The sequence below is a fragment of the Nicotiana attenuata genome, chromosome 3, assembly GCF_001879085.1.
Source record: "Nicotiana attenuata strain UT chromosome 3, NIATTr2, whole genome shotgun sequence".
NCBI lineage: Eukaryota > Viridiplantae > Streptophyta > Magnoliopsida > Solanales > Solanaceae > Nicotiana > Nicotiana attenuata.
This window is the reverse complement of record NC_031991.1, coordinates 70,360,684-70,370,593: the sequence shown is the minus strand read 5'-3', so window position 1 is coordinate 70,370,593 and position 9,910 is coordinate 70,360,684. Positions and strand designations below refer to the sequence as shown.

At 50.0% G+C, this 9,910-nt stretch overlaps 1 pseudogene; it reads right to left on the bottom strand.

The window, feature by feature from the left end:
• On the bottom strand, positions 5,230-8,843 carry LOC109224485 (annotated as a pseudogene).

Here is a 9,910-nt window from a genome sequence, read left to right as displayed (position 1 = left end):
TTCTTTCAACTCTGCTGGTGCCATGCGATACGGAGGAATAGAAATGGGCTGAGTGCCCGGCACCAGATCAATACCAAAATCAATGTCCCTGTCCGGCGGCATGCCCGGCAGGTCTGCTAGAAACACGTCAGGGAAGTCCCTCACAACTGGCACAGAATCAAGACTAGGAGTCTCAGCTCCGACTTCTCTCACGAAAGCCAAGTACGATAGACAACCTTTCCCAACCATCCGCTGGGCCTTTAGAAAAGAAATCACCCTGCTGGGAACATAGTCAGTCATACCAGGCCACTCAATCCTCAGAACACCCGGTATGGCCAATGTGACTGTCTTGGCATGACAGTCCAGAATAGCATGGCACGGAGATAGCCAATACCATACCTAGAATAACATCAAAATCTACCATGCTCAACAGCAACAAATCAACTCGGGTCTCCAGACCCCCGATAGTCACTAGACAAGACCGATACACATGGTCTACAACAATAGAATCACCCACCGGGGTAGATACATGCACAGGTAAAGCAAGACACCCACGGGTCGTACCCAGGTGATGAGCAAAATATGAAGACACATAGGAATAGGTAGAACCGGGATCAAATAGGACAGAGGCATCCCTCTAGCAGACTGAGATAATACCTGTGATAACAGCATCTGATGCAATGGCGTCCCTCCTGTCTGGGAGAGCATAGAATCGAGCGTGGCCACCACCAGATCGGTCTCCACCCCTAGGGCGGCCCCTGGCTGCCTGGCCCCCACCCCTACCTGACTGGGAGGGTGCTGAAGTAGATGGAGTAGAAGACGAGGGCTGATCCCTCTGCTGAAACCGACCACCACGACGTCGAGGACAATCCCTCTTCATATGGCCAAACTCACCGCACTCGTAGCAACTGCCTGGTGCTGGAGAAGGGGACTGAAGGGAACCCCTCGCTGCAGAAGAACCCTGGGCTGAAGAGGCATGAGAAGAGCTCTGTGCGGGAAGGGCACTAAGTGAAGGCTGGCCCTGCTGAAATCCCTGATGACCACGGCCTGAAGAAGCCCTACTATACTCAGGGCGAGCTGACTGAGGAGGCCTGAAGGAACGACCTCTACCACGCTGGAACTGGCCCCTAGACGGAGCACCACTGAAACTGCCTGAACCTCGAGGCCTCTTGGCTTCCCTCTCCTCACGCTCCCTACGGCGAACCGTCTCAATATCACGAGCAATATCAACTACCTTCTCGAACGAGGCACCCAAAACCCTCTCTCTGGTCATCAAAATGCAGAGTGAATAGTTGAGGCCATCCATGAACCTCCTAATCCTCTCCCGATCTGTCGGGATCATCCAAGTAGCATGACGAGCTAGCTGTGAAAATCTCATCTCGTACTGGGTCACAGACATGTCCCCCTGAGTCAACCACTCAAATTGACGATGCAACTCCTCCCTGCGAGACTACGGTACGTACTTCTCTAGAAAGAGAGTGGAGAACTGCTGCCATGTAAGGGGCGCTGCACCAACAGGCCTACGCCTCTCCAAATCCTCCCACCATGTAAATGCAGCCCCTGAGAACTGGAAAGTAGTAAAAGCCACTCCACTCGACTCCAAGATCCCTGCGGTGCGAAGCATACGCTGACACTTGTCAAGAAATCCCTAGGCATCCTCGCCCTCAGCACCACTGAACGCCGGAGGCTGGAGCCTACCGAACCTCTCAAGACGACGCTGCTCATCGTCTGGCATAGCTGGAACCACATAGTCTGGAGCTGGTGCAACTGGGGCAACGGGTGCAACTGGGGCAACTGGGGCAACTGGTGCAACTGGGGCTGCTCCCGGTGTCTGTAATACCTGAACAACCTGCTCAGGTGTGCGAGCAGCGGGGTTCTGATTGCCTCCCCCGGTCTGTGAAGTAGCTGCTGCAGTAGTGGCTGAGACGGCCTGAGCCAGGCCAGTGCAAACTGATAGTATCTGAGCCAAGGCCTCCTGGAGAGCCGGAATCACAATGGGCACCGATGGTGCCTGCACAGGTGCTGCTGGAGCATCTACAACTGGAGGGTGGTCCTGAACTGGGGCAGCTGGTGGATCAACAGGTGCTGCCCTCGCTGGTCTGCCTCGACCACGACCACGACCGCGTCCACGGCCTCTAGTGGGTGGTACTGGTGGTCGTCCGCCACGTCCGGTAGCGCGAGTTCTCGCCATCTGCGAGAGAATATAATACAGAAGTTTAGTTCTCGGATGAACAGAGTCGCACGACAAGAATTTCAAGAATATAAATTTTTTCCTAAAGGTTCTGCAGCCTCTCGAGGATAAATACAGACGTCTCCGTACCGATCCGCGAGACTCTACTAAACCGGCACATGATTTGCGAGACCAAGTAACCTACGCTCTGATACCAACTTGTCACGACCCAACCCCCGGTCGTGATGGCGCCCAACACATTGCTAGGCAAGCCCAACCTTTCGACAATAATCCCAACTCTTAATGATTCATAAATTCAAAACACAGATATTAATTACTAAGCCATTTTATCAAAAGTCTAGAAATACTGAGTAATATACGAAAGTCTAACAAAGTACTGAAACATAAACCCAAACAGGATCCGGTGTCACGAACACGAGCCTCTAATACAGAGTGTCATCCTATAACAAGACTGTCTAAGAAACAGAATAATGAAAGATAGGGATAGGAGGGAAGGATCAAGGCTGCGAACGCCATGCAGCTACCTCGATGCTCCCGGTGAAATGCTGCTCAGCTAGACAGGTCCTCCCTCAGACTGTGATGCACCTAAATCTGCACTCAAGGTGCAGGGAGTAAAGTGAGTACTCCGACTCAGTGAGTAATAAGCATAAATAATAACTGAAGATATGAAATCACTGAAAAACACAAGGCAACTATAACGGGCAGTACCAAACCTTTAACAGTAAGACCGGCAAGTCAATAAAGTAATAGTACAAAAAGAACCATGACAGGTAACAGGTAAGGAAATGATGCAATGATGCAATGCAATGCAAATACCGGTACACTCAGGTACCCACTGTGGCGTGCAGTCCGAGCCAACCATATATTTTACGTCGACGGCGCTCACTGGGGGTGTGTACAGACTCCGGAGGGGCTCCTACAGCCCAAGCGCAAATAAGCCATCTCGTGGCACCAACCAGGCCCTCGGCCTCAATATCACATAGTACTGCTGCGGCGTGCAGCCCGAGCCATCCATAAATCCAGAAATCACAATAAGCCCCTCGGGCACTTTTAAATCAGTAATCCACAGCCCAAAATATCATTTAAAATATCATTTGAATTTTCAAGTTTAGAAAAAGGGGCTGAGTTTGCAAAAAATAGTACTTAAAACCTTGGAATGAGGTTAAATAATGTGCAAAGTATGCAAATCAGTGAAATCAATCCCTGAAGGATCCAAATAACCGGCACGAAGCCCAGATACAACAGTCAAATCCAAGTAACGATGATTTCCAACAAGTTCTAGTAGAAAAACACAGTAAAACATTACCGGGACGGACCAAGTCACAATCCCCAATAACCAACAACCCCGCACTCGTCATAGAGCGCGTGCCTCACCTCAATATAGCGGTACGATGTGAAATTCCGGGGTCTCAAACCCTCAGTACATCATTTACACCCATTACTCACCTCAAGCCGGCCCAAAGTCTAGCTCGCTATGCCTTTTCCTCTCGAATCGACCTCCTTGCGCGTCGAATCTGATCAAAACCACAAGGAATACATTACAATAGGCCAAAGAAACATAACCCAATCGAAAAGACTCGAAAAACATCGAAGATCACGAAGTAGGCAAAACCCGAGCCCCGGGCCCACTTCTCGAAAAATTACAAAATTCACATCACCGGGTCTCGCCACGAGTCCATACATATCAAATTTACCAAAATCGGAGTCCATTTGACCCTTCAAATTCCATTTTTAAATTATAATTTCTCAAGCCCTAACTTACCCCATTTTTGATGAATTTCCACTAATTTCCATGTTAAATTTATCATAATCTCGTGTATTTAGGCCAAGGAACTTACCTCCAATCAATCCTCCTTGAATCCCTCTTCAATTTGTCCCAAAGAGATCTCAAAATACTCAACAATGGAGGAAAATGGACCAAGCTTCGCGGATGATATGATTTGAAAACCCTTCTGCCCAGGTCAATTTACCTTACGCGAACGCGGTCAACACCCCCGCGTTCGTGATGACCAGAAAATATTGACCAGGAATTAACCCTACGCGAACGCGGTGCCCAAGCAGCGAACGCGATGCTTCAGAAACTTTAACTACGCGAACACGTGCCCTATGACGCAAACGCATTGAACTATTTCACAAGGCCTTGATTCCCTTCTATGCGAACGCGTTACCACCAACGCGAACGCGATGCTTTGCCTTCCAGAACTTCGCGAACGCGGCCCTCTTCCATGCGAACGCGAAAGACCAAATTCCCAAGCCCTCACATTTCCTCTACGCGTTCGCGACATCACCCACGCGAACGCGAAGGGCAAATCTCTGCAACACCAACAGCTGAAAATCTGCTACTTTTAAAGTCCAAAATTGGTCCGATTGACCACCCGAAATCACCCCGAGGCCGCCGGGACCTCAACCAAAAGCGCCAACACATCCTAAAACATTATTCAAACTTGTTCCAATCTTCAAAACACATCGAACAACGCTAAAACCATTAAATCACATCGGATTCAAGCCTAAGTTTCTTCAAAACTTTCGAAATACGCATTTGATCAAAAACCCGACCAAAACACCTCCGAATGACCTGAAATTTTGCACACACATCCAAAATCACCTAACGGAACTACTGCAACTCCCGTAATCCCATTCCGACCTCCGGATCAAAATCTCACCTACCAACCGGAATTCGCCAAAATACTAACTTCGCCAATTCAAGCCTAATTCTACACCAGACCCCCAAAATCAATTCCGATCGCACTCCTAAGTCACAAATCATCCCCCGAAGCTAACCGAATCACCGGAAATCACATCCGAGCCCTCTAACTAAATAGTCAATCTCCGATTGACTTTTTCAAAACAAGCCTTCCTTAAAGAGACTAAGTGTCTCATTTTCTACCAAAACCAAACCAATTCAACTCTAACACACCAAATGCCGATAATGGAACATGAAGAAGCAATAAACGGGGAAAACGGGGCGGTAACACATGAGACGACGGGTCGGGTCGTCACATCCTTCCCAACTTAAACAAATGCTCGTCCTCGAGCGGGTCAAGGAACATACCTGAAGTATCAAATAGGTGAGGATATCTGCTCCGCATCTCCTGCTCGGTCTCCCAGGTAGCCTCCTCCATGGGCCGACCTCTCCACTGCACCTTCACCGAAGCTATATCCTTTGATCTCAACTTTCGAACCTGACGACCCAAAATAGCCACTGGATCCACATCATAGGTCAAGTCATCATCCAACTGAACCGTGCTGAAGTCTAACACATGAGACGGGTCCCCAACATACTTCCGGAGCATAGAAACATGGAATACCGGATGAACCCCCGACAAGCTGGGTGGCAAAGCAAGCATATAGGCCACCTCCCCAATCTTCCTAAGTACCTCAAAAGGCCTAATGAACCGCGGACTCAACTTCCCTTTCTTTCCAAACCTCATAACGCCCTTCATGGGCGAAACCTTCAACAAGACCTTCTTGCCCACCATATAGGATACATCTCGAACCTTCCGATCCGCATAACTCTTCTGACGCGACTGAGCTGTACGAAGTCTCTCCTGGATCACTTTCACCTTCTCTAAGGTATCCTGGACCAATTCTGTCCCCAATAGCCTAGCCTCGCCGGGCTCAAACCAACCAACCGGAGATCTACACCGTCTCCCATATAAGGCCTCATACGGCGCCATCTGAATACTGGATTGATAGCTGTTGTTGTAAGCAAACTCTGCAAGTGGCAAGAACTCAGCCCAAGAACCTCCAAAATCAATAACACAGGCACACAACATGTCCTCCAATATCTGAATGGTACGCTCGGACTGCCCGTCCGTCTGAGGATGAAATGCTGTGCTCAGCTCCACCTGTGTACCCAACTCTCGCTGAAAAGTCCTCCAAAACTGGGAAGTAAACTGAGTACCTCTATCTGAGATAATGGAAACTGGGACCCCATGCAACCGAACAATCTCCCGGATGAAAATCCCTGCCAGCCGCTCCGAAGAATAGGTAGTACACACCGGAATGAAGTGCGCGGACTTGGTCAACCGATCCACAATCACCCAAATCGAATCAAACTTCCTCGAGGTACGAGGGAGACCACTCACAAAATCCATAGTAATCCTCTCCCACTTCCACTCTGGTATATCCATCCGCTGAAGTACACCACCGGGCCTCTGATGCTCATATTTGACCTGCTGACAGTTGAGACACCGAGCTACATAACTCACAATATCTTTCTTCATTCTCCTCCACCAGTAGTGCTGCCTCAAATCCTGATACATCTTCGCGGCACCCGGATGAATGGAATACCGCGAGCTGTGGGCCTCTTCTAATATCAACTCCCGAAGCCCATCCACATTGGGCACGCAAATCCGGCCCTGCATCCTCAACACGCCATCATCATCAATAGACACATCTCTGGCATCACCATGCTGGACCCTGTCCTTAAGGACAAGCAAATGCGGTTCATCATACTGGCGCTCTCTAATGCGGTCATACAAGGAAGACCGAGAAACCACACAAGCCAACACCCGACTAGGCTCCGAAATATCTAACCTCACCATCCGATTGGCCAAAGCCTGGACATCAACTGCAAAGGGCCTCTCCCCAACTGGAATGTACGCCAAACTACCCATACTGACCGCCTTCCGGTTTAAAGCATCGGCCACCACATTGGCTTTCCCCGAGTGATACAAAATGATAATATCATAATCCTTGAGTAACTCAAGCCACCTCCGCTGCCTCAAATTAAGATCCTTCTGCTTGAACAAATGCTGAAGACTGCGGTGATCCGTGAATACCTCACAAGATACTCCATATAAGTAGTGCCTCCAAATCTTCAAAGCATGAACTATAGCAGCCAACTCCAAATCATGCACGGGGGTAGTTCTTCTCGGGGCTTCAACTGACGAGAAGCATATGCAATAACTCTACCCTCCTGCATCAACACACATCCGATCCCCACTCTCGAAGCATCACAATATACAGTGTAAGAACCTGAAGCTGATGGCAATACCAATACTGGAGCTGTGGTCAAAGCTGTCTTGAGCTTCTGAAAGCTCTCCTCGCACTCGTCCGACCATACAAATGGTGCACTCTTCTGCGTCAACTTGGTCAAGGGCGAAGCAATAGATGAAAAACCCTGGACGAACCGGCGATAATAACCCGCCAAACCGAGGAAACTCCGAATCTCTGTGGCTGAGGACGGTCTAGGCCAACTCTGCACCGCCTCTATCTTCTTTGGATCAACCTAAATACCATCACTGGACACCACGTGCCCCAGGAAAGCCACAGAACGAAGCCAAAACTCACACTTGGAGAACTTTGCATAAAGCTTCTCCTCCCTCAATCTCTGTAATACCCCTCTCAAATGCCGCGCGTGCTCTTCCTGGCTACGCGAGTACACTAGGATATCATCAATAAAAACAATCACAAATGAATCCAGATACGGCTGAAATACGCTGTTCATCAAGTGCATGAATGCGGCTGGGGCATTAGTCAGCCCGAAGAACATAACCAGAAACTCATAGTGCCCATATCTAGTCCTGAAGGCAGTCTTCATTATATCTGAATCCCTGATCTTCAGCTGGTGATAGCCTGAACGGAGGTCAATCTTGGAGAATACCTTTGCCCCCTGAAGCTGGTCAAACAAATCGTCAATACGGGGCAGGGGATACTTGTTCTTCACTGTCACCTTGTTCAATTGCCTGTAGTCAATGCACATTCTCATTATGCCCTCCTTCTTCTTCACAAATAAGACCGGTGCACCCTACGGTGACACACTCGGACGGATGAACCCCTTATCTAGGAGTTCCTGAAGCTGCTCCTTCAACTCTTTCAACTCTGCTGGTGCCATACGATAGGGAGGAATAGAGATGGGCTGAGTGCCCGGCACCAGATCAATACCAAAATCAATGTCCCTGTCCGGTGGCATGCCCGGCAGGTCTGCAGGAAACACATCAGGAAAATCCCTCACAACGGGAACAGAATCAAGACTAGGAGTCTCAGCTCCGACATCTCTCACGAAAGCCAAATACGATAGACAACCTTTCCCAACCATCCGCTGGGCCTTTAGAAAAGAAATCACCCTGCTGGGAACATAGTCAGTCATACCACGCCACTCAATCTTCGGAACACCCGGTATGGCCAATGTGACTGTCTTGGCATGACAGTCCAGAATAGCATGGCACGGAGATAGCCAATCCATACCCAGAATAACATCAAAATCTACCATGCTCAACAGCAACAAATCAACTCGGGTCTCCAGACCCCCAATAGTCACTAGACAAGACCGATACACATGGTCTACAACAATATTATCACCCACCGGGGTAGATACATGCAAAGGTAAAGCAAGACACCCACGGGTCGTACCCAGGTGATGAGCAAAATATGAAGACACATAGGAATAGGTAGAACTGGGATCAAATAGGACATAGGCATCCCTGTGGCAGACTGAGATAATACCTGTGATAACAACATCTGATGCAATGGCATCCCTCCTATCTGGGAGAGCATAGAATCGAGCCTTGCCACCACCAGATCGGTCTCCACCCCTGGGGCGGCCCCTGGCTGCCTGGCCCCTACCCCTATCTGACTGGGAGGGTGCTGAAGTAGATGGAGTAGAAGATGAAGGCTGATCCCTCTGCTGATACTGGCTACCACGACACCGAGGACACTCCCTCTTCATATGGCCAAACTCACCGCACTCGTAGCAACTGCCTGGTGCTGGAGAAGGGGACTAAAGGGATCCCCTCGCTGCAGAAGAACCCTGAGCTGAAGAGGCATGAGAAGAGCTCTGTGCGGGAAGGGCACTAAGTGAAGGCTGGCCCTGCTGAAATCCCTGATGACCACAGCCTGAAGAAGCCCCACTATACTCAGGGCGAGCTGAGTGAGGAGGCCTGAAGGAACGACCTCTACCACGCTGGAACTGGCCCCTAGACGGAGCACTACTGAAACTGCCTGAACTCCGAGGCCTCTTGGCCTCTCTCTCCTCACGCTCCCTGCGGCGAATCGCCTCAATATCACGAGCAATGTCAACTACCTCCTCGAATGAGGCACCCAAAACCCTCTCTCTGGTCATCTAAATGCGTAGTGAATAGTTGAGGCCATCCACGAACCTCCTAATCCTCTCCCGATCAGTCGGAATCATCCAAGTAGCATGACGAGCTAGCTGAGAAAACCTCATCTCATATTGAGTCACAGACATGTCCCCCTGAGTCAACCACTCGAACTGACGACGCAGCTCCTCCCTGCGAGACTGCGGTACGTACTTCTCCAGAAAGAGAGTGGAGAACTGCAGCCATGTAAGGGGCGCTGCACCAACAGGCCTACGCCTCTCAAAATCCTCCCACCAGGTAAATGCAGCCCCTGAGAACTGGAAAGTAGTAAAAGAAACTCCACTCGACTCTAAAATCCCTGCGGTGCGAAGCATACGCTGACACTTGTCAAGAAAACCCTGGGCATCCTCGCCCTCAGCACCACTGAACACCGGAGGCTGAAGCCTACCGAATCTCTCAAGACGACGCTGCTCATCGCCTGGCATAGCTGGAACCACATAGCCTGGAGCTGGTGCAACTGGTGCAACTAGGGCAACTGGTGCAACTGGCTGAGCTGGGGCTGCTCCCGATGTCTGCAATTCCTGAACAACCTGCTCCGGTGTGCGAGCAGCGGGGGTCTGATGACCTCCCCCAGTCTGTGAGGTAGCTGCTGCAGTAGTGGCTGAGACTGCCTGAGCCAGGCCAGTGCAAACGGATA